Source organism: Lissotriton helveticus, chromosome 7 (assembly GCF_964261635.1).
Source record: "Lissotriton helveticus chromosome 7, aLisHel1.1, whole genome shotgun sequence".
Classification (NCBI taxonomy): domain Eukaryota; kingdom Metazoa; phylum Chordata; class Amphibia; order Caudata; family Salamandridae; genus Lissotriton; species Lissotriton helveticus.
This window is the reverse complement of record NC_136068.1, coordinates 1,690,128,850-1,690,153,822: the sequence shown is the minus strand read 5'-3', so window position 1 is coordinate 1,690,153,822 and position 24,973 is coordinate 1,690,128,850. Positions and strand designations below refer to the sequence as shown.

General features: G+C 48.8%; 1 protein-coding gene across 1 annotated transcript in view; it reads right to left on the bottom strand.

The window, feature by feature from the left end:
* The window catches only part of FXYD3 (FXYD domain containing ion transport regulator 3), a 68,668-nt gene extending 44,190 nt beyond the window's left edge, over positions 1-24,478 (bottom strand). The window contains exon 1 of the mRNA XM_078655379.1: positions 24,356-24,478. The gene's annotated coding sequence lies outside the window, so the exon portion shown is untranslated. The remainder of the gene's footprint in view (positions 1-24,355) is intronic.
* Between the last annotated feature and the right edge of the window lie 495 nt (positions 24,479-24,973).

Genomic DNA, 24,973 nt, shown 5'->3' with positions numbered 1-24,973 from the left:
AGCATGTATTCTGTATATGCATGGTGTTTGTGTGAGTGAGCCAGCATAATGGATGCCAGTGGGTTCCAAATGGGACACCATAGACTTGGCGTTGCACAAGATGGTGCCTGCCTGGCCGTAGGCCTGGGTGGTAAATTCCGTTCCGTTCGCAGAATTTGGGTAATTTGGCGTTCTGCCGAGAACATGGAATTGCCCAAAACTCAGCGATCCGCAGAATTTTTTGCTAGTTTGCGCTTTCAAAATGCGTGTTAACAAGATATTCGCCCCCCCCCCCCGTGAGCATGCAAACAGTGTTCACGAACAGGAAAAAAGCATTGGGAATGGGCGGAACAAGCAATTCAGATTTATTTACTTATTTATTCAGAGTTTTATATAGCGCGGACAAGATCTTTACAGATATCAGAGCGCTTCACAGAAAACAGGGGGTGACGGTAGCATGAGGGCGACATAATATTGGGTGCAATATAAACTTCAATAGCATGATCGGATAGCAGTCGTGTTCTAATAGAATGTCAGTAAACAATCAGATAAGCGAAAATAAAGGACGATACTGAGTCTCACATATAACAACGATAAAAATCAGGAGAACTTATGCTATAAGTATCTAAAAGTTACAGGGAGCCAGGGGAAGGGGCCTCGATATACAGTTGGCTAACATGAATAGTCTAATAATGGATATTTAGTGAGTAGCATACAAGGATCGACTGACCATCATATAATTGTGTCAAACAAGAGGAATAAACAGATCTAGATCATGCAAAATATGACATTATATGACATTAGACAAACATGAAACCAGTACTACCCAAGCGGCACGAAAGTCACTGATGAACAGACATTAAAGTTCAGGTGAACTTAGCCATGAGGATGGCTTTCACCTCTTTCTTAAAGAAGGCCGTGGAGGAGATAAGCCTGGTTTCGGGAGGTAGTGCGTTCCAGATCCTCGGCGCCATTCCTGAGAAGGAGCGTTTGTATGTTTTTTCCTTCCGGAATCTGCGAGGTTTCAAGAGTAAATTTTTTGAACTTCTATTGGATCTCGACCCTCCTGATATAGTTAGCTTTTGCGTGAGGTAGTTAGGTGCATTGTGGTGTACAGCCGCGTGTGTCATCAAAGCAATTTTCAGTTGTATCCTGGCTTCAAAGGGCAGCCATTTCAGAGATTTCAAGTCAGGGGTTATATGAGAGTGTTTTCTTGAGCCCGTAATGAGTCTCGCGGCAGCGTTCAAGGAGGCTCTTAGGGGTGCAGTTGTTGCTAAAGGGAGACCACTGAGGGTCGCAATTCCATATTCAATGCGGGGGATGACTAGGGCTTGAACTGCATTTTGAAAGTCTTTGGCTGGGAGGAAGGGTTTCAACTTTCTCAATGTGTTTATTTGGAAATTAGCTCCTTTCGTAGCTCTGCTAATGTGCTGTTGCATGTTGAGCTTTGCGTCAAGTGTGATACCTAAGGATTTCGCGGAGTCCACGATGGTGGGCCGGACATTGAATGCTGTTAAGTGGTTGAGCCAAAGTTGGATGATGGTAGATTTCGCAGGGGGTGCTATCAAAAGGAACTCAGTTTTCAGAGCATTTAGTTTGAGGTGGTTGTCGGCCAACCACGATTGGGTCTTTGTGAGAGTGTAGTTCAGGAGTTTGATATCATCCGGGGATTGTACCTTTAGGTAGAGTTGGGTGTCATCGGCATACATATGGAAGTGTACATTGGATGCTTGGAGCAAGGAGGCAAGTGGTTCCATGATGAGGTTGAACAGTGTGGGTGAAAGGGAGGATCCTTGTGGAACGCCTAAGTCGACTGGCACAGGCGAGGACAACACATTGTTGATCTTGAACTTCTGAGACCGGTTATGTAGGAAGGAAGTGAACCATTTGAGAACAGTCCCGGATAAACCCATTCTAGTGTTTAGCAGCTCAAGGAGGTTCTCGTGTTTGACCGTGTCAAAAGCTGAGGGAAGGTCGAGGAGGATGAGGAGGCATGAATCATTGCGATCAAGGATTTGGAGGGCGTCATCAACTATGTGAGTCATGGCCGTTTCCGTGCTGTGTTTCGCTCGGAAGCCTGATTGATGGGGGTTGAGGAGATCAAACTTGTCAATGTGTTTTGTTAGTTGAAGCTGTACACATTTTTCCAGCAGTTTGGCCAAGGTGGGGATGTTTGTGATGGGACGGTAATTGTTTAGGTCAGACGGGTCCGCTGTGGGTTTCTTGAGTATGGGAGTGACTTGCCCCACCTTGAGTGAGTCAGGGATGAGACCTTGTTGAAGGGAGCTGTTAATGATTTCAGTCCAGAGTGGGAGGAGCATGGTGGTGAAGTCTTTTACCGCGTTGGCAGGCAGGGGGTCTGTGAGGTGATTAGAGGGCTTCAGGGTACCGAGCAGTTTGAGTATTGCATCTTCTGAGTAGATGTCAAAGGAAGCCCACGATGCGCTGTTTTTTGGCTGAGCGTTAGACATTCTGATGTGCACAGGGTGTTGGCTTACATCATTGAGGAGATCATTTCTTATGTTGTCGGTCTTTAGCTTGAAGAAGGTGGAAAAGTCTTCACTGTGTGGGATATCGCTTCTTGGGTTGTTTGGTTGTAAGGGTTGCGGCTTTGTTTGACTTTTGACTAGTTCGAACAATTTTCTTGGTCGGTTTTTCGCTTGGTCAAGCTGGAGGCGAAAAAAGACAGATTTCGCACGCTTAATTTTCCTAGAATAGGCATTTCTCTTGTTCTTAAGCTTTTTGCGATGTAGTGATGAGGGATCAGATCTCCACGTGCGCTCTGCCGATCGCATAGCTCGCCTGTCTTCGTTGAGTCTGCCGTCATACCAGGGGTTCGAACTCTTGGTGGAGACTCTCTTTAGTTGCAGTGGGGCGGCTTCGTTGATTATAGAGGTCATGGAGTCGAGGTAGAGGTCTGTCAAAGTTTGAACATCAGAGACGCCAGCAGGGGGAAGGAGGAGCCTGTACGTGTCGGGCGGTAGGGAGTTAGGGTTGAGATTCTTCATGTCCCTTTTCCAGATCTTGCATTTGGTGGGTTGAGCCGGGGAGGGTTTGATTTTTTCATTGATAAAGAAGGTGATGATGTGGTGATCTGACCAATCACAGGGTTGGATTGACCCCAGTTGGGTAGAGTCCTCTTTGGCGATGATAAGATCGAGTATCGAACCTTTATCATGTGTTGGGCTGTTGCATATTTGGGTGAGGTCAAGCGCATTAAGGAAAGATTTAAGACTATTCACCACTGTGTCTTTCTGATCGTTCCAGTGGAGATTAAAGTCACCTAGATAGATTTGAGTGATCTGCCGACCGGCGTTGGAGGTAATAGTGTCCATGAGTTGTTGAGAGAAGATGAGGTTATCCCCCGGCGGGTGATAGATGAGGTGTAGAGCACATGCTGGTTTGCCCTCACTGGAGATGTCGAGACAGAAGAGTTCACAGGAGGTGAGGGAGGGGGAGGTGACTTTGGTGACGGTTAGATTGCTCCTGAAAATGCATGCTATTCCCCCGCCCGTCTTGACGGTCCTGTCGAGTCTGATGATGTGGTAATTGGGGGGGAACTAGTATATCCATAATGGGCGTGGAGGCTTCAGTTAGCCAGGTTTCCGTCAATATGGCTAGGTCAAGATCCATTGATGTGACGAGATCTGCAATGTCGGAGGAGTGTCTCTGGGCCGATCTGCAGTTGAGAAGGATGCATTTGAGTCTGGGGGTGAGAAGGGAGGTCGTGTGTTCTAGCGATAGGGGGACTCTTCTGAGGTTGTTTGGGACAGATCTTCTGATGTTTAGTGTTGGGTGCCTAAGGGGGTTCGAGAGAATAGTAGGTATGGGGAGGTGAGTGGGGGTTATGTGTTTTACCGGTCCTGGGCCAAAAGAGCGGAGGAGGGTGCGTAAGTCGTGGTCCGAACTCTGCATGCTTGCGGAGATTTACCGTTTCGCTGAGCTTTGGGTAGCGCAACTATGCAAATTGCACCCACCCCTTGCAGTCCGTTTACAAGAGAGGAGGGGGCATCACCCACCTTCCTCTCTTGCTGAAAGAGATGTGTACCAATTCTGAAGTGACAAGAAGCCTGCCTGCCACCATGCCGACAGATGGAAGGAATCTGTCAACTCTTCAGGAGGATTGAGGAGCATCAAGTCAGAGGTTTCTTTGATGGCATCCAAAAGATCAGGAAAGGAGGCATACGTTTAAGATTTGAAGGGGAGAAAAGAGAAGTTGGTGGTTTTTTTGTGGGAACAGGGAGTGAAACTAGAGCAGGAGAGAATAATTTATCAGTGGTATAGTTTAAGTATTATGCTATGGTAGTAGCAGTAGAAAGAAATTAGTAGAAAAACATGGACTGATGTACAAAACACTTAATCAGTTGCAAACCCTGCAAGTCACAATATCAGAGGTTTTACAACCAAACATATGTGTTTAAGAATGCTTACCCACATACTCTGAGCATAAAGGAAAAGCTGATCGCTATCCGCATTGGTGTTCTGCCCCTCTTGGCCAACCAACCATCATGGAAACATAACAAACCGCCCAGTCAGGCAGGTTACTCGGCGCCTTAAAGGAGAACATCATCCTACCTGGTTTGCATATGTCCACTTCTAAAGAAAGCTTCCATTTTATTACTAGAAAACACTTTTACCGACTCGAGCATCAGAAACTATAGAATGGCCATAATAAAAGGCCTTAACCCATCTGACCATCAGATTACCTGTAAATTGAGGAAAACCCTGGTTTATATGCCCAAAAAAAAAAATTAAAAAAAAATAGAAAAAAAAGTATTTATTTCTGGTATCAAATTCAGACCGCTTTTCTGATACAAAAATATTGTGTCTCAATTTGAAGGGCTTCTCTATTTTCCTTTTCTCTGTCTTTAATGATTTACTGCTGTTATTTGTAACCCCAAAATTAATGCACTGGATTGCATAATTTTAGGTAACTCTTCCCCTGAACCTCTTGTTAGGTGTATCAACTGGAGTCAAGCTAGTCTGGCTGATGAGGGGTAAAACCCCGAAACCGGTCCTAGGATGCACGTTTCCGGTCCAGGGAGGACATGGCCTGGCAGTTCACGCTGTTCTGTTTCCATGGGGAACAGGGTCAAGATTGATTTGCATATGGTTGGGTTTACATTGCATGGGGAGCAAACATATGATGGATTTAGGTCCAGATCTCTGTACTGGGGTGATTGTTTGACATTGATCACCGTTCTGTCCATCAATTGTTCTTTTTGCCCTATACAATAATCAACATAAAGCCTGATGGTTCAAGTTTGAGCAACAAATTAAGACGTGTCGGACTATGTTGTGCCTATAATTTTATGAACCCATTAGTAATTAAGTACTACATTACATCAAGATTTTATGTGCTTTTACGTTTTGTGTTTGGCAATATTGTGATGGTTTTTATTAACTTAGAACAAAGTTTGATTTGAATGCTCAGAAACTCCTTTGTTAGTCGGATTAGCATTTCCAATTCACAAAATGGATTCTGGGACTCATTCTGAACTGCGATAAGGAGGGGGCAGCTAAAGAAGATCTGGAGCTCCGATGACTTAATGCTGTATTCCAAGATCAGGCTTTTTAACAACAACGTAAAATCGGTCCTTCACTATGGAGCAGAAACGTGGAGGACAACAGTGACCACCATCAACAAAATCCATACCTTCAACCCGAAAATCTTGCAAACTCACTGGCCAAACACCATCAGCATCTGCTCATGAAGAAATTATGAAAAAACACTGTGGCTGGATAGTTCACACCCTCCGCAAGCCTGCATCAAACACCACAAGACAAGCTCTGACCTGGAACATTAAGGAAAAGAGGAAGGCCAAGAAACACCTGGCGCTGAGGCCTCAAGGTGGACTGAAAGGAGATGGTTTACACCTAGAGTCAGATTGAAAGAAAATGCCAAGACAGATGGCTGGAGAGTCCTGATTGATGGCATATACCCCAGGAGGGGTAGTAGACATAAGTATGTATGAAAGGAAAGTACCCTGCCAATTGAGATTGCAGTAACACGTATAAATAGTTTGTGTAGGAAGGTGGATATCTGACTATGGTTACCCCCAAACTTTTTGCCTGGTGTTTAGCTGATTTTTGACTTTAGTTGGCCTGGGACCCTGCTATTCAGGGCCCCAGGCTAATTGCTCTCTCCTTAAAATGGACTCCATGTACCTTAGGTACATACACAATTGGAATTGGTTCACCTTATTGGCCCCTGTAACAGTGTACCCAGGTACCCAGGGCATAGGTGCTTCCAAGGCCTACCAGGGGCTGCAGCATGTATTGTGCCACCCCTGGCCTGGCCTCCATATTTGACACAACTGGCTGATCACTCAGCTGGGGTAAGTCGGTGTAACCACCCCTTACTTAGGTGTAGTAGGCCTACACCTAACCTAAAATGGACACATATGTTCCTATCAGTCACTCCTATGGAAGGCCTCATCAATCCTGGAGGCAGAGTGCTTGGAAATATGTGAGATGGTGCTCTGGCATGAGCTGAGCCTGTCTGCAGCTTTCGGAACCATGTCCTTTAGCTGTTTCATGATACTGCCATACCATATACTCTTAAGTGCATTATGAACCTCGCGGTTAAATGCTATCTTGGGTTTGGCTTTATCAAAACATGTCGAGTAAGGTGTCATACGAATTGGAATACTACCCCCTCGCCAGTTCTGGCGACGGGGGTAGCATTCCACCCTTCTAGAGGGACACGACATGTACCTAACCTGAACCCCGGTTAAAGTTAAACAGAGCCTCCGCATCACAAAATGGATGCTGCCACCACAGACACAAGTCTGACCTCCTGCTGCTGGGAGTCCTTCCAGCGAGGGCAGCTTGGACAAAGGGTTTCCTGCCTGGGGAGGTGCTAGCATCACCCCAGACAGGATTTTGTGTATTGGGTAGGACAGGGCTGAATAGAATCAGACATGCCTGGGGCACACAAGGTGTCCCTGTGCATAGGCCAGTTCAAACCGGTGCTGGGGCCTTCCAGCCCCAGTCCTGGCGCGAAACTGGACAAAGGAAAGGGGGTGTAACCACCCCCCTTCCTGGTTCCACCCAGAGGAGGGACCTAGTAGGTGATCCGGCCCCCGAGATTCGAATAAGAGTGGGAGCTGTGTCCTGAGACTTCAGATCATCCTGAATCAACTTGATACTAAGAAGACGACTGGACTTCGACATTCTGCTGCACAGAAGACTGAAGAGCATCTCCCTTGTGGCCTAGGAGTGGCCACCCTGTGAACACAGGCACCATCCAGCAACTCGACGTCTGCTTTGCCGCCGCCTCCCGCCGGAGCCCGAGCCCAGAGCCTGACAAGACCCAGACTCCCAGACTTCTCACAGCCCGATCCACAGTCCCCACAAAGAAGGGACCCGTGGAGGCACCGAGAGACGTGGGACCGGACCTCTTGAAAGACCCCCGAGAAGCTGACTGCGCAGCACCTGAGGCACCCTCGACGCTGTGCTTTGGGGTTTGAGAAGCCCCAACCTCGAGCAGCCCTTGCACCGAAGATCAGCCCCCCAGCATCTCCACGATCTGCGTGGGGCCCTTTTGCACCGTGCCACTCGACGCGCCATCCCGGCCATTTGCCACGTGGCTAGCGGCCATCTTGGCGACGAAAACGACGAACTACACCGCTGGTCTGGTTGCTCCAGACTGGCTCTTGCTCCCCTGAAAAGGAGCAGCCGCTCTGACCTTGCTGGTCCGAGTGAGAAGCTTGAATCACTTCCTGCGTGGCTTGCTTTAGCCAAGGCCTGTTTGCTCCAATCAAGTTGCCGACACCGCCATCAGCGAGAGCCTACGTGGGACAGCTCGTGACCGACTCCTGGACGTCCTTGACCTCTTCGTATCCACGTGGCTGCAGAGACAATCTTCACATCACCTGTTTGCACCAGACATCGCCTGGTTCCGTCCTGGTTCCACGGTAGTCACTGGCTAGTGACTTTGAACATTGTCCCCTCTGCTTTCAGGTCTTCACCTCTTCAGATCCACCCTTGGATCCACCGGAACTCTTCACATCGAGCCGCCTGCAGCATCTTCAGCTCCAAGCACCATCGACCTGCGTGACGAAACCCGACACCACTTCGACCCTGTGCACCCGCTTCCTGTGGGTGAGGTAACTCAGCAACGCCGGTGTTCCCACACTTGTACACACCTCTAGTGTCTGTGTCTAAAGTTTCATCCTTCTAGGTCACTCGGAAGGTTCCTTAATAACTAACTTTGTAACTTTTACGCACCATTGACATTGCATTGGTATTGCATGCACTTTCCGCACTGCACCCGAGTCCCGCGGGCCTTTCCTGACTTCTTCACTGCTAGTCCCGAACCGCTCCAGCGATTCCCCAGGCCCTAGGCCTCTTCACTTTCCCCATAGTGGTTCTTATACCACTATTTTAGTATATGGTTTAGGTGGCCCCTAGGGCTCATCCATAATTGTGCAACTTTTGTATATTTAAACTGTGTTTTGTTTGAACGCATATGCTTCTGTGCTCATAAAGAGTATCAGGGATATTTGTAGAAATAAATCTATATATATTTTCAATATGTATATGTGTGGTGTCCTTTCATTTGGTATTCAAGGGGATTGTGTATGGTAAAACAGCTTGCTTCACATGCCTTTACAGAATTTAGCCTAAGACTGCTTAGTCCATGCTACCCCTAGGATAGCTTGTCTATAAGGTTGACTTTACAACCTGCACCATAAGGGTTGCTTGGCATGGTACAAGGTGATCACTAGAACTAGTGAGCATCATATACCAGGCCAACTTCTCACAGTTTGTAACTGCAATTGTGTTTGCAAACCATTAATGAGATAACAACAGAGTTGGTGTGTATGTGATTCACCAAAGGCAAGTGATCAATGGACCTCGGTGTTTGTGGGCCTGAAAGTCTCTGCATTGGTACCTGGCAGCAACAATCAAGATTGGGTGTCAAAAATTATCGGATTGTCCATGTCAGCAACTCCTGGCCTAAACAAGGATACATCACCCTGCTCCCTGAACAGCTGTTAGGGGCTGCACCTGCAACCTTCACCCAGCAACTGCTGCAATATCCATCAGAGGTCAGATCGGGACAACAACAATCCAGGACTGCAGAATATTATGTGCCTGCAAGGTTAGCTGCCAGAATGCCAGACACTAAAGGTTACACAAGCAAAGCTGCTGGCTGGCAAGTCACCCATCTAGAGAGGGAATCGAACTTGCAGGACTTGCAGGAGAAAGCCGGGCAGCTTCATTGATTCAGCAAAGACTGATGTACCAAGGGTGGGAAGACTAAAAAAATGTGATTCATCTGTGAAGATACAGCTCATCGACTTAAGGAGAGATTACAGCACCGGAGACATAATCAAGCCTAGACCTCCAAACCCAAAGGAGGGGTATGGGGGAAACCACACCTAGATCAAGGGAAAGAAGCCCACCCTGTCACAATGCTGTCCTTGGCCTCATGTTGGTAATCCCTACCATATTGAGGGCGCAACAGTGGTACGACAGTGCCAAGGCACAAGTGTAAATTATGTTCAATACATTAGAGACAAGAGGAACCCCTGCAAGTGGCCTACGTAAAGTAGATTCTAGTGAACATGCGGAGCCAGCCCTTTTACCAGACCTAGGACAGGTAAGTCTCTGCCAATGCCCACGCATTGGAGAAGGGGTGGGACAGGTAAAGTTTGCGGCATTAGTAAATCGGTGTGTCCATTCGTGTATCGAAGTGGTCGGAAACAGCTGAAGGGTAACAAGGCTGGTAAACCACCACTTATTTTAACATATCAGAGAACCTTCCATCACAGAAGCAGCCTGACATTAAAACAACGGAGGACCCCAACGCCTTATTCCGGTCTGCTACCCCTCCCCCACGCCATGGGGTGGCTTTTGGGCAATTTTGCAGCAAACACTAATCTAAAGTGGAGGCACATATTTCAAATTTTAAAAGTAAACCACGGGAGAATGTATGCATTTAGGACGCGAGAAATTAACCTCAGTGAATCACGGAGACGAGCAAATCTCACCCCTCTGCTGCCTAAAGGATAGATCTACATCGAGTGATGGCTTTGCACTGAAAGGTGTGGGTGTGAATTCTTGCTCCTAGATTGACTGCGTTGGTTCGTGGCAACCGGGAAGCTCCAGCTGGAATACAGGGGTACCGTGCAGCTTGTCTGTTATTTGCATTTGGAAGTCATTGGGTTCGATTAGGCCCAAAGTAAATAGTATTTGGCAGCTCTCAAGTCAGGGTCTCGTGCCCGAGTGACAGCGCGAGGAGGTATCCATATCGTGAAGAGGCAGCCGCGTGGTGGGTGGGTGTTGGATTTCAGATTGGATTAAAAGTGCTTCGACAGCGCCGTGCCATGGCCTGCCCGGGTCTTCCCGCCTACACGAACTTGCGTAATTACTGCTTTCAGAAGAATTGGGACATTCTCCTTGCTAACCAGTCGCAGCCGGCGGCAGGGCAGGGTTTCATCTTCGGCTTAAACCGCACCCGACGCGCGCTGGCTCGCGGTGTTCACGGCTCTACCCTCCCCCCGGGCGCACACACTGGCAGGGCGGGTGATGCAGTCAGCGAGCGCACGTGGGAAAAAGCGGGCATCGTTTGCCTACCAGATCCGGTGTTGGGCGCACATGGCCCGCGGCAGGGAAGCTTTCTCCACAGACAAGTGGTGGCACAAACAAGCCTGCTCCAGACGGGCTGGGGCGGCTAGAGACTTCATAGAAACGGGGCCTGGCTGGACCCAGTGCCCCTACGGATGCGCTGTAGCAGTCAGACCGTCACCACGGGCAGGAAATACCAGAACCACCAGCCTCCCCCCGCCCCCGGATTAGGGAATCCGGACTCCATGAAGGCTGAACCCAGCTTGTCACACACTTTAGGTGATGGGAGAAATGTTTGCACATAGTCTAAACCAGCGGTTCTCAACCTTTTGACTTCTGTGGCCCGACCAATTAATACATATTGGAATAAGCCCCCCTCCCCCCTCAAATGAGGTATAACTAGAGGCCGGAGATGCCCGCCTAAACAATTGTGATGAATTAAACATGAAAAACAGTCAAATATTTTATTTAATATATATATTTTTTTATCTTAGTTTTAATGGGAAGGTTAGAGCTTTAATAAAATTAGTTAAGGCAACCAATCTGAGGATCCCAACTTCATTAAAAGCCTCCATGTTCAAATTCCTTCACAATGTCAGAAGATTTTAAAATTGTCAAATTTTACATTTTGCTTCTATATGTATACACACTTTATTACTCTGAAAATTATTACATTCTCTGAGCAAGTCACAGCCCTCCCTAGTAGGCTTTGCCGGCACTCGGGAGTCCCCAGACCACAGGTTAAGAACTGCTGGTCTAAACCATGGGAACCAGCAAACATTTTGCCTGGGGCCACAAAGTATGGTCTGTGGAAGCAGTCCCTGGGCGCAGGGGCTCCACCCACCTAATATTTGGAGTTATGTGGATGGTAATTGCAAAGAGCAGGTACCATCCACAATTCATTTGAAACAAGCCTCCTGACCTTATTACACTTTCTAAAAGTAACAAGTCAGGAAGCCAGGCAGGAGGCATTTTCACCAATGGTGCTGCCTGATTGCTGGTGAATTTAGCAGGCAAAGGGCTGGCATGGCACCAGCCCTAGCCTGCAATATACAGGGGTCCTCGGGGACCACCCACTGATGACACAAGGCAGAGTCGTATTTTTAAAGCAGCCCCTGGCAGTGTAGCGCATCAACGCTGTACCTCTACGGTTGCCTATCAATCTCCTGACGCTGCTGAGCATGTGACCTCACGGCACAGAGCTGCAAGACTCACAACTCATGATTCTGTGACGTCGGGTCACATGGTCCTGGAGCATACTGTAAACAGATACAGAGTTAATGCTTCCATGTGCCTTGTGTATCTATTTACAGAATGTTAGAGCACATTGGGAGTGGTGGTGTGTACCGCAGCCCTCCGGGCATATGCGCTTCACCAACTGCTTAAAGAGTGGCAGCGGGCCAAGGGCACAGCAAGTAAATAACGGCGGCCTGGGGTGGTAAACAATTGTTTGCATTTTTTGGACAGGAAGGTTTGGCATCCCACGTTACAGCCAGAGTGGCTGTCTCCTTCAAAATAACAAAATTTCTTGGGCCCAGAGCTGATCACTCTGGAGCGGGAAACTAGGATCTAGTACCGGTATCGAGCTCAACGTCCTGGAATTAATCGGGGCCTGGTGCAGCAACAAACCACACAAGCCTTCTACGGTGCCACACCAGGAGCTTCAGCAAATTGGTAGAAATAAAATACAGAACACGCAGTAGCATGCAGACAATTTTCCTCTGTAGCAGCTACAGCTTATGCCTTCAGTGGGTGCAGCAGCCTCTCTTTGGACACACAAAAAGCTGTTGGGGTTTTTAAGATGGGTCCAGTCAGTTTGTAGCATCAGTCAGGCGTTGACAGCAGCACTTTGTCTATTTTACTACATAAGGTGGTGGCTCGGCACATACATTTAATTGCTCAAAAACTCTTAACAGTGTAATAGCATAATTACTGTATTTTTTTTTTACCCAAAGCCAGACACTGCAAAAGCATGTTTCTCAGCATCCCCTGCGGAGACAGCAGCCCCCCTCCCCCCACACTCTCCAGAGAGCCACCTGAGCAGTTCTGTGAAGCACCCGTGGCTCCTAAAATCTTCCTCCTCGCTGTCATCTCAATCCCTTTAGAATAATATACATAGAGACGGTCGGTCTGTGACTGTTTCTGCCTCAGACCTCTTCTCACAGCCAGGTGCCTTGGGGAAAACTTCTCCATAGAAGATGAGGTGTCCTTGTGCAGCAGACCGTCACCTCAGGTGTGGATGCAGCCAAAAAGAGATGCACATTACATGATGCCAGAGGTGCGAAGCTGCTGCCCTGGCACAGATGGGCAGCCCCTGTCTGTAGGAGTAGCCCCTGCTGGCAGACTGCTGGCTACCACTGGAATTTCAAAACCTACAGACGGGAAGGAGTTGACTTGACACTGGATCATCAGTCTTCAGATCTCCAATTGATGTCATGCGCTTGTAGCATACACCAATAGTGATGCTGTAACTGTGCTGAAAATATTTTTATGGTACACAATTTGAACAAACTTCTGCTATTGGGATCTAGGAGAGCAGACAGTGCACAGTGTATTCCTAGCTGTAGCTGCTTTTCCCTGCATAAGTTCACAAGTGGCGAAAAACTGCATTATTGGCCCACAAATGGTCATTAGGTACATAAAGTTGTGTGTGGCAGGGGTCTCTAATCAAAGCATTTTAATGTCCATGATCATTGGTTAGCGCCTTCAGATAGTTTATATGGCACTTCTATGTAAGCGTTCTGCATTCACCCACTCAATCGTGATGCTGTGAAGGACTGAAAAGCTGTAGATTATACCTCATTAATTCCTTCCTTTACCGTTATATGAAAAAGGTAATATTATATTTTCCTATATTTTTATTTCAAATTTGTTCTCCCTGAGATGGCAATCGCCCTCAATGTAACTGATACTAAATCTGTTTTCAAGTTATTCTTTCTATATATGAAATATGTTTAGTATGAAAGGTTCTGTACTGCATTTTAAATATTGTGAGTAATAGTATTGTATTATTTATATGGACAAACATGTCTAATACACAATTTAGAAATTGAAAAAAAAAACCATGAAGTACAATGATAAAATATTCCATAATCCAACCTAGGTATTGCTCCAAGTTTGTTTATCTTACAGATTCCCGATTTGTTTTGTCCCCAAACTTGAGACCACTGGTACAGTGACACGTCATTAAAGTGACACATCAGTAAAGTGACCACTCACACAGCAACATTGTGTTCCTTGCTTCGCAGTGAACTACTCAGATGTAATATTGGAGGATCCTGCAATCAACGTTTACCAGCTGATGCAGAAAAGGAAGCAGCTGACTTGCACTACAGGCAGAACAAAATTGCAAGCGTCTCTTTGTTGACTTCTATTATCCTAGGTTATGTATTTTGCATTGTAAAAGGGAGATCCTAAACTGTCTTACCCCGGTAACCTGTCCTTTTTGGAGGTCAGATTTACAATCCAGAAGTTCTATCAAATGCTTTTTAAGCGTTTTACTCCATAAATGCCTATAAGAACTCTTCTTTTGGTCCATTATCACAGAAATAGTGCTGAAGATTGCCTCTGAATACCCCAATTTCTTACAATTTTGTCTGGGGGAGATTCCCCCCCTGAACCTCTCCGAGATACATTATTTCAGTCACTAGCCTCGCTCGCATGCATACAAATATTCATTAGTTCATATTATGCCTCACCACTTTCAAATTCCACCAGTCGCCAATGGGTCAGTGGTGTGCCCATGGGACGCATTGATGCCAGCAGGGTGGGAGTTGCTATGGCTCCCTTGGGAGAGTCAGATGTAAAAAGAACGTAACTTTATTGTTAAATTGGTATGTAATAGAATCGCGCAACATAAATCAGACCACCTGGCTTCCCCATGTGACCAAATTGTGTGGTCCAAGGTTATTGTTTTATTCCACTTTGCCTCCCTTTTCTCCATTATCACATACAAGGGCACCCTGAAATAGATGATTTAAGGATATGCACTGTGCAAAACCTTCTTGTGTTTGAATTCGTAAACTATAACGTTGTCCATGTATTATTACACCAACCCAGGCCACCTACAGTTTTTCACGTGACAACTGACTTGCCTCCTAGTTCACTGTCGGCTTTGTTATCAGGGTGGGGGCAGGCATGAATTTTTAGAGATTTTTCTAAACTGTCATTTTTAAAACAATACTTGTAAATGCACGAAAATAATCTGAATTACTTAGGGTGAAACGCTTATGCATATTAATGAAGTACACGTTTTTTAATTTTGAAGAGACCATCATATTTTTGTTTGTTGCAAGATATTTTAAAGAAATGAATGGGTTCCTAAAGTTAAGTGGTGCTGGAAACCTTATTTGCTCTTTTACTTCTGTTGGTGTGTAAATAAATGCTTGCCCACTATTTTTAGGTTTTGCCTGCAAGTGCGCACGTAGTGCGCATGCGCTAAAAAACCTTTTGAGTTGTATGTGGGATCGATGACCCGCCTCAGTCTCTCATTGGCTAGCTCCATAAATGGAGGCTAGCCATTGGGAGACAGAGGCTGTCAATCACGCTCTCTCGGGAAAACGCGATTCGGGGGCGTTTCTCGGGCTTTTTTTAAGTCCCGCCCCTTTGTCCCGGGCCGCGCTGTGATTGGCTGCCGGCCCGGTACACCCCCGTGACGTCATTCCCCGGGCCGCGCTGTGATTGGCTGCCGGCCCGGGACCTGACTTGTTTTTTTTTTTCTGTCAGGGCGTGTTTTCTCATTCCGCCGAAGATGGCGCCGGGGCCCGTCGACCACTGTTTCTCCTGCTCAATGCTCAGGTAAGCAGCATGTTTTTATCCCGTTCCCCCCTCCCACTCTCCATGTGCCCGTTCCGCCCCTGCCCCCCTCCCGCTCCGTGTGCCCGTTCCCGCCCCTGCCCCCCCCTCCCGCTCTCCGTGTGTCCGTTCCCGCCCCCGCACCCCCCCTCGCGTCTCATGTCGTCTGTGCCGTTCCGCCCCCCCCCCCCCCCACCCCCCCTCGCTGTCCGTGGCTCTTTGTTTTTTCAACTTCATGTAATTCTGTGCAAAATCACTTCGTCTTCTCGTGCCTACCAATATGAATATGTCCTTGTAATGTAACTGGTACTCATGTCGTCCCTCCTCCCGCTGTCCGTGTCCTTGTTCGCCCCCCCCCTCTTGACTCCCGCTGTCCGTGTCTTTGGTCGCCCCCCCCCCCCCCCCCGACTCCCGCTGTGTGTGTGCCCGTCCCCGCTGCGAGATTTAACCCCCCGTTGACGAGATTTAACCCCCTCTGGGCCGGTCTTCCAGGCGTGGGCGGTCCAGACTCTCCTATAGTGCACGCCAGGGTCTGATGCGGGGGGGGGGGTCCACAGAGCCAGCTCCTAGAGGCCTCTCAGCCCGCTCTGGGCGCTGGATCCCTTCATAGCTCCTCGGGGGGTGACCAGCCTTTCCATCCCCAGGCGCTACATTCCGTAAACACAGGAGCGGGATATATGGCTCCCTGAAGACCACCTTTGCGCGCTCCTGTCACGCCCCCCTCCCCTAATACCAGGGTACGGGGGCGTGCCCGCACACACGTGCACTTCATTCATGCTGGGCCCCTCAAGGCGCTTGTTCCTTTCGAGGCGCCCCACGCATGAGACCCCTGCTGTCTGGGCCCCGCCCACACGCACTTTATAGTGGGGGGGAGGTTTAGAACTACAGGTTCCAGCATCCTTTGCGCTTCGGGCTGAGAAGCCAGGAGTGGCAGAGAAGCGTGCTCGAGGCGACGGCAGTGATGCTGCAGGGGCAGCAAACTGGGGGCGCTGTATGTAGCCAGGCCGGAGACAGCTGGGGGGTCTGACTGCAGCCGCCTCAGATGAGACCGGCCCGAGAGGCCGCTGGCAGCCCGGCTGAGTCTGCAGACTCTGAACCGCACAGGTGCTCGGGGTTGGCCAGGGTCACAGGTGAGTCAGTGTCCCGCTCGTTGTTTGTCCTGAATTTTAAGCTTTTGCTCTGAATTTCCAGTCAGTGCTCCCAATCTGCCTTCTTGCCAGGTGGTCTCCTTCGGCATACACTGGAAAGCTTAATATGTATTTTGTAAGATTGTTAACTTTTTTTCAATCTCACAATATGACCAGAGTGTGCCTTTGTGGAACGTGCTTTGAATACGGACAACAACACTGCTGTGTTCCTCTTATTCAACATCTGCGTCACAGAGCACAATACAGACTTCAGGGCATTTACCAAAACTCGACAAAAATAAGTTAGGGGCATACATTATTTTTGCTTAGTCATAATTAGATGACTTCCAGCTGTGTTGCTTCGTGAGGAAGATATTTTGGCGGTAGCACGCTCAGATAGTCCTCAGATGACTGCTCGGGATACTGTTTACAACCTTCCCTTACTGACTAAATACCAATACAGCAGACCAGGCCTTAGCACGACGTGAACAACTTAATTTCCAACTGCTGCCTTCGATAAAGCCGTCTCTCTGTGAAAAAACATACGTTAACAAAAATCATCTTGACTCTGGAACAAATATACATCTGAAGGTGCAGACTGGGATGTGTCAAAGACGGAGGGCCAGCATTCTACAGCTTTGAAGACTCCCAGCTACTTTCATAATGAAAGACAGAACCTCCACCGGTGGACCAAACCAGCACTGGCTAAGCCAATCGGTCTGGCATTGCTGCAAGACTTTGCCTATGTCAATGCTTGTTATCTTTTTTCCTCCCCGCTCCTTCTAACGGCCGTCGAGGTACTTCAGTATCCCTGCTGTTATTCTGCCCCCCCCCTTTGTCCCTGGGGGGCCAGGAAGGCGGAGGCTACTTCATCACCAAGGACATTAGGCCAGAATTAGCCAGACGTCCTTTTCCTGTCCTCTCCCAGCCTGCCCTCTCCCAGCCTGCTCCCTCTCCCAGCCTGCTCCCTCTCCCAGCCTGCTCCCTCTCCCAGCCTGCTCCCTCTCCCAGCCTGCTCCCTCTCCCAGCCTGCCCTTTTCCTGTCCTCTCGCAGCCTGCCCTCTCCCAGCCTGTCCTTTTCCTGTCCTCTCGCAGCCTGCCCTCTCCCAGCCTGTCCTTTTCCTGTCCTCTCGCAGCCTGCCCTCTCGCAGCCTGCCCTCTCGCAGCCTGCCCTCTCCCAGCCTGCCCTCTCCCAGCCTGCCCTCTCCCAGCCTGCCCTCTCCCAGCCTGCCCTCTCCCAGCCTGCCCTCTCCCAGCCTGCCCTCTCCCAGCCTGCCCTCTCCTAGCCCGTCCTTTTCCTAGCCCGTCCTTTTCCTAGCCCGTCCTTTTCCTAGCCCGTCCTTTTCCCAGCCCGTCCTTTTCCCAGCCCGTCCTTTTCCCAGCCCGTCCTTTTCCCAGCCCGTCCTTTTCCCAGCCCGTCCTTTTCCCAGCCCGTCCTTTTCCCAGCCCGTCCTTTTCCCAGCCCGTCCTTTTCCCAGCCCGTCCTTTTCCCAGCCCGTCCTTTTCCCAGCCCGTCCTCTCCCAGCCCGTCCTCTCCCAGCCCGTCCTCTCCCAGCCCGCTCTCTCCCAGCCCGCTCTCTCCCAGCCCGCTCTCTCCCAGCCTGCCCTTTTCCTGCCCTCTCGCAGCCTGCCTTTTCCTAGCCCGTCCTTTTCCTAGCCCGTCCTTTTCCCAGCCCGTCCTTTTCCCAGCCCGTCCTTTTCCCAGCCCGTCCTTTTCCCAGCCCGTCCTTTTCCCAGCCCGTCCTTTTCCCAGCCCGTCCTTTTCCCAGCCCGTCCTTTTCCCAGCCCGTCCTTTTCCCAGCCCGTCCTTTTCCCAGCCCGTCCTTTTCCCAGCCCGTCCTTTTCCCAGCCCGTCCTTTTCCCAGCCCGTCCTTTTCCCAGCCCGTCCTTTTCCCAGCCCGTCCTCTCCCAGCCCGTCCTCTCCCAGCCCGTCCTCTCCCAGCCCGTCCTCTCCCAGCCCGCTCTCTCCCAGCCCGCTCTCTCCCAGCCTGCCCTTTCCCAGCCTGCCCTTTCCCAGCCTGCCCTTTCCCAGCCTGCCCTTTCCCAGCCTGTCCCCTCCATGCCCTTTCCCAGCCTGTCCCCTCCATGCCCTTTCCCAGCCTGTCCTCTCCCAGCCTGTCCACTTCCAGCCTGCCCTCTCCCAACCTGCCCTCTCCCAGCCTGTCCCCTCCCTGCCCTCTCCCAGCCTGCCCTCTCCCAGCCTGTCCCCTCCCTGCCCTCTCCCTGCCTGTTGTCGTGTCCCGGCGGCAGCAGGCAGGAGCGTGCACTGCGTCCCCGAAGTACGCCCCCCTCCCACCAATCCCGGTTAGGTAGTGGAACTGGGGTGCAGACAGCCCCTCTCACCTTTCGGCCTGGTACCACTGCACCAGCCGCACTACTTCCCTACTGACCGTTCGCCACTTCAGCCCCGTCTAAATTACAATTCCTGCTTGTGACCCTTTTGCCTGCTTGTGCTTGTTTTCATGACCCTGTTGCCTGCTTATGCCTCTGTGTGCCCCTGTTGCCTGCTTGTGCCTCCGTGTGCCCCTGTTGCCTGCTTGTGCCTCCGTGTGCCCCTGTTGCCTGCTTGTGCCTCCGTGTGCCCCTGTTGCCTGCTTGTGCCTCCGTGTGCCCCTGTTGCCTGCTTGTGCCTCCGTGTGCCCCTGTTGCCTGCTTGTGCCTCCGTGTGCCCCTGTTGCCTGCTTGTGCCTCCGTGTGCCCCTGTTGCCTGCTTGTGCCTCAGTGTGCCCCTGTTGCCTGCTTGTGCCTCCGTGTGCCCCTGTTGCCTGCTTGTGCCTCCGTGTGCCCCTGTTGCCTGCTTGTGCCTCCGTGTGCCCCTGTTGCCTGCTTGTGCCTCCGTGTGCCCCTGTTGCCTGCTTGTGCTGTGTGGGTGTGTGTGGAAGGCTCTGTGTGGCTGGGAAGCTTTGTGTGGCTGTGTGTGCGGGAAGCTTTGTGTGGCTGTGTGTGTGGGGGGCTTTGTGTGGCTGTGTGTGTGGGGGGCTTTGTGTGGCTGTGTGTGTGGGGGGCTCTGTGTGGGTGTGTGGGGGGCTCTGTGTGGGTGTGTGTGTGGGGGGCTCTGTGTGGGTGTGTGTGTGTGTGGGGGGCTCTGTGTGGGTGTGTGTGTGGGGGGCTCTGTGTGGGTGTGTGTGTGTGTGGGGGGCTCTGTGTGGGTGTGTGTGTGGGGGGCTCTGTGTGGGTGTGTGTGTGGGGGGCTCTGTGTGGGTGTGGGTGTCATTTGCGAGAGATAAAGCTAGTGGCATTGTAAATGACAATGCCCTTTATTTATGTTAAAAAAAAACAAAAATAAAAATAATGTCAAGAGCAACGCCAATAGCTCTAACTTTAACAAAGGCAAAACCATTGCATTGTAAATGCTTGTTTTAATTGTTATGAATGTTGGTGCTTTCTCAAGTAAACAGCAGCCATGTGCGGTCGTTCAGCAGGGGACAGTTTTTAAAGGCAGGAGGGCCGCAATAGGCCTAGGGCCGTATGTCGACCATCACTGGTCTAAACCACTGCAAATCACTTGACATAGTATTCCAGATCACTGTTTTATCAATTGACAGAAGCCTGCCTTACACCACTCAATACTGACCCTACACACAAAGGAAAAGTCCTTCCGGAAGAGAGCACAAGCAACCAGACCAGTTTCAACTAGAATTTATTAGCGAGGTTTACTGAGAAAGTGGCCCATATATGAGCACACTCTTAGCCACTCAGGACATTAAATCCAACACACGGAAGGCGATTGGAAGAATGATTGCAAATAGTCTAACGACTGGAGGTCTCTCTGGGTACCATTCCAAACCATTCTCACTGTAGTCCTACAGGAAACATTCTCTCCCTTTGACATAGCAATTCCCACTTTTCCAAAAAGACACTGTGGCAGCCAAAAGTCCTCCTCCCAGGGCCTGGTAGAATAAAGTCTTCGCCCACCAAGCCTCTGGAGGCTCACCAGACAGCCATACAGCAACTAAATCCAGTGTTGCCACAACCAGGTAATCCAAGGCTAATTCTTGGCCATCCTATAGGAGGCATCCAGACTCTCCATGCATCAGGGCACAGTAGAACCCAATGTTTCCATACAGCTGGCGTAGTGCACACAGCCGGGGCACAGCAGAACATCCAATTCCCAAAGATTGCCTTGGAACATCATTTTATGCACTGATGTGGGATCTAGCAGCAGAAGCCAGTATCTTCCACTAACATCCTCGTGGGAGCGAGCCTTTGCTCACAGCCCAGGCCTGAAAGTGCTAAGTATACTCTCAAGGCACCCTATAAAATCCAGCTTCAGGCATTTCAGTGTTAACTCCTCCCCCACTTCCTAGCAATTCACTCCTCCTTGCCATGCTGTCCCATAACTCAAGTCCTCAGCAACCCAGTTAGTAGACCTTGCTTACCCTTAGCTTACCAGCATCCGATTTCAGATTCCTGTTCCGCCCAGGTTTAAAGTCCCTGAGCTCCATAATGTCTCCTCTGCCCCTCAGCAAATCCCACAAACCATTGTCTCCACCTTTCATAAGGTCTTAAATTTCCTACTGCTGTTTGGGTCCCAGGGCAAAATTATGTATCCACAACACACCTGCTTATTCTCATATACTTCTCAAGAGCTCAGTATCTCCATATAACCTATGCACGAAGGCCACCTTTAGCCAGCTATGCTTGAACTCAAAAGCACACTGCATGTGGGGGCTTGTGTACCTATAATAATTTATTAAGAGAAACTACATGTGTCAAGTCCAATGGCGGATGGCAAAAAAAACAAAAAAATAAAAACCATGGGAATGGACACTGGAACCCTTAAATTTGCTGGCTACAGTTTTGTGATTTTATTTAAGATTCTAATGTACTTTCGGACTTCAAGGGCAGGCTTGCTTCCAATTAATCAACTGGAGGCAAGAATGTGTGACTGAAAAATCCAAGTGTGCATCAATATGTGGAGCATAATAAGGAAACCAGAGTAATGGTCAGAAACAACATCACATCTGTCTGTGAAAGGTTAGTAAAAGAATGAAGAGCTGAGCATCTTATGCAGGAAACTCAGATGGCTATGCATGATCTTCAAAGAGATCTTACTTTGAAGGACTCCTACGATTCAATTCTGTTACATAGGAACAGTGTGTGGAGTGTGGGGGTATATATGGGTAAGTGCTTATTTAACAAGTTCCCCAACCTAGCCCTGGTCTCCAGAAACTAAGCGAGGCAGCATAATGGTCAGGGGTGTAGCTTCAGAATGGGTGGGAGGGTTGTTACACCCCCGTAATAAAACTATTTTCTAGATACATTAACATAATAGTTGGATACAGGTGTTTTCAGCAGAGTGTGGTGATGGGTCTGTAGGATTTCAACTGGGATGTTCACACACACACACAAGTTTTAAACATGTTGGTTCTTTTACGGAATATTGTACCCCTTAGAATCTGCATTCTGCGCCCTTTTCGCTGCCCCTTAAATTCCACTTCTGCACCTCTGTGCCTATAATGTATTTTAACATAATATGCCAGCTTGGTAGTTGGAAAACCTGAAGCTTACACCCCCATTCTTACTAGCCAAGCTAAGTAGCTGACAATGGTAGTGGGAGATTCCCCTCTGCCCCCTCCCGTCTGTTTCCACATACCAGAGAGCGGTAGAGAATTCCATGTCAGTGCAGACCCTCATTACTGATCCGCAGACTCCAGCAAAGAGAGGACTAGCATTTGCAATGTACCCGTTTCACCTATGTAATGAATAAAGAGCAATATTCATCATCTGGGAGAAGGAAAGAGCTCTCTAACATAACACAGGAGTGAATAGGATGTGGCACAGTGGCCAGAGCCGCCGACTCAAGAGTTGGGGATCTCTGTCCGAGTCTCAGCAGCGCCGTGCAACATCCTATTATTCTATGCAAATCACTTAATCTCGCCGGGTGATAAATTGTTATATAAATATGCTGCAGTAGTAAGAGGCAACTGTATGAAAATGTAGTTCTACCAAAGCGAATGTCAACAGTATTTCGGTGGTGGAAACCTGATAAGAGACGCAGACGAGGAACAAGCAGTGATAAATGCAGGACAATATGCAACAGCCAATAGAAACGGAGGAAAGGTAAATGGCACGAGCACAAACAAATGAGAAGCCAGAAAAGAGAGGAGGTGGGATGCAAGTCCCTTTTAAGTTTATATTATTTCTCGAGCACCGCGCTATGCAGGTGACACCTAAAAAATAAAAAGGTATGTGAGAGCAGAGTGCGCAGCTTTGTGCAGAGAAATGGATCAAATGCATTGCATGAAGGGCGGCTGGAGGACAGGAAGATATTTGTTTTTGCATTGGGTTGTATAGAAAGTATTAAATAGTGGGTGAGGAAGTGGCAGGATGCCACATATGGAATTATTTGTAAGTATGGAAGGATGCAGGTGGAGGGTTGTAAATCGAGGAACGGAGAGGGGTTGCACAGCCATTGTGTCAGAGCGTGGCAAGAAATCAAGTATATTTGTTGTTGTATTGGTTAGCGGAATAAGACCATAGAGCACCTGATTATGTGCGAGTCAGCCAGGACTCCTCTATGGCACTGTTCACTTATGCAGGGGAAAATCTTGCAAAGATACCATACATAACATAAAATTATGTAGAGGTAATGAGTACAAGGTATGTTTTGACCTTGAGGGTTCTAAGAGACATCATAAACATAAAGCTTGTTCTTCCTGTCAGTTATAACCAGGGCCACTAGACTTATACTAATGTAAAGTCCTGTTTTTCACGTAATTATAGATTTGCTGCATATCCCATCATCTGCTGCATAACCTACAGATTTTAGCAAAAAAAAATGTTTTTATGTCAAAAGGTCTAAAAGATACTAAAAACACAGTGACGTGTTTCTGTGCATTGGAAGGCGGTTTACAAAAAAAAATGTTGCTTATTCCTATATATGGGTGTTAAACTGGTACTAATAGGGTGCAACCAATGCCAAGACAGTGTTGACAAGTATAAAAATGACAACATAATTAATACTAGAACGTAAAGTGCCTTTTCTTTCCGCATGATTTACTCAACCTTACTGCATAATTTACCCTCCCCTGCTGCCGCATACTTCCAGTGGCCTTGGGTATAATCCCATAGTTCAAAAGAAAGGAATCCCCTTTATTCATGTTTACATTCCTGCAGTTCTATATGTAACCCATCAAACGATCAAATGTCGATTTTAGCAATTAAGTGCTTAAACCACGAGCAGCACTTTCCAAACACTTCCCATGCAGCCGGCCTCCAAAGCAACAAAGGAATTTTACCAACTACGATGAGAGAGAAACTAACGTGGCCGCATGCGGGCCTAGGGCCCAAGACTAGACAATTATGAGGAGATGGTGCGAGAACAATCTTCAGGGGAAAGGGACAGAAGGAAACGAACGGTGAAAGAAATAGAAAACATGAATACCCGTTTCCTTGTGTGAAAATCATGAACGACCAAGGAAGTACAATACCAGACAATGAGGAAGGCATAGCAGTAACTCCTTGCGGGCAGAGGAACTAAGAAGAAAGAGCGACTTCGAACTGCAGAGCCGCGGCGGCAGCAGGGGACATAACGAGGAGCTGTGACACCCTTTATGGTTTTGTACCGCGCCTTCTAGCGCCCCCCGGTTAGCCGCATCCCGGGCGCCACAGCACAAACTCAGGACAACAACAATGCAAGTGGGAACTTCGCCTGCGCACCACGCATCGGATGACTGAAAAACCATTGGAAGCGGCGATGCTTCCGTACGTCATTCAATTTAACAGAACTTACAGTGAAAAAATGACACAAATAAATAAACGAGGCACACAAACAGCACCAAAAGACACAAACATAAACGGCGGGCGAAACAAACCACCTCGTTAGGAGGGGAAGGGGCTCCTTCTCAGACGTGTTTACAGAAAACAAGCCTTACCCTGCGCGTCGGGGAGTCTGGAGAGAGCCGAGCACGCACCGAAGACAGGCAGCAAGAACAGGCCGGTTCAGTCTGAAGGGCGACCACACCTACTGCAAATACACCCAGGTGAGGGCAGGTGGGGCCAGAGATGGGCACGCCCCTGTGGGAGCCGAGGAAGAGGAGGCAGGGAGCTGGGCTGCGCCCCAAGGATTCGTCTTAAAGTGGCACCAGGCCAGGCCCCTTCGAGCCGGGCCCACAGGCTCATTGATAAACAAGAAGCAGACGAGGGAGCACGAGGCGCCGGGGACGCGCTCCAGGATGGAAAGCGATGCTTCGCAAGGACGGGCCTTTCATAGGGTGTTTTGTCGATTTATTTATTGTATTTATGCATTGGTGTATAGCGCGGACTCTACCCAAAAGTACCAGAGCGCTTTACAGTAAAACATGATTGTTACATGAGGTACAAAATTACAAATCTGGTAGTTACAAGTGTATACATTTACCTTATCCAAAGATGTGGGTACTCTTAAAAAAACAAGAACAATGAAGCGTGTAGTATAAAATCATGTAGCAGTCTTCACAATGTGTGCTGACGTCACGTACAAGATGGAGTCTGAGGAAATGTACTAGTGCGGT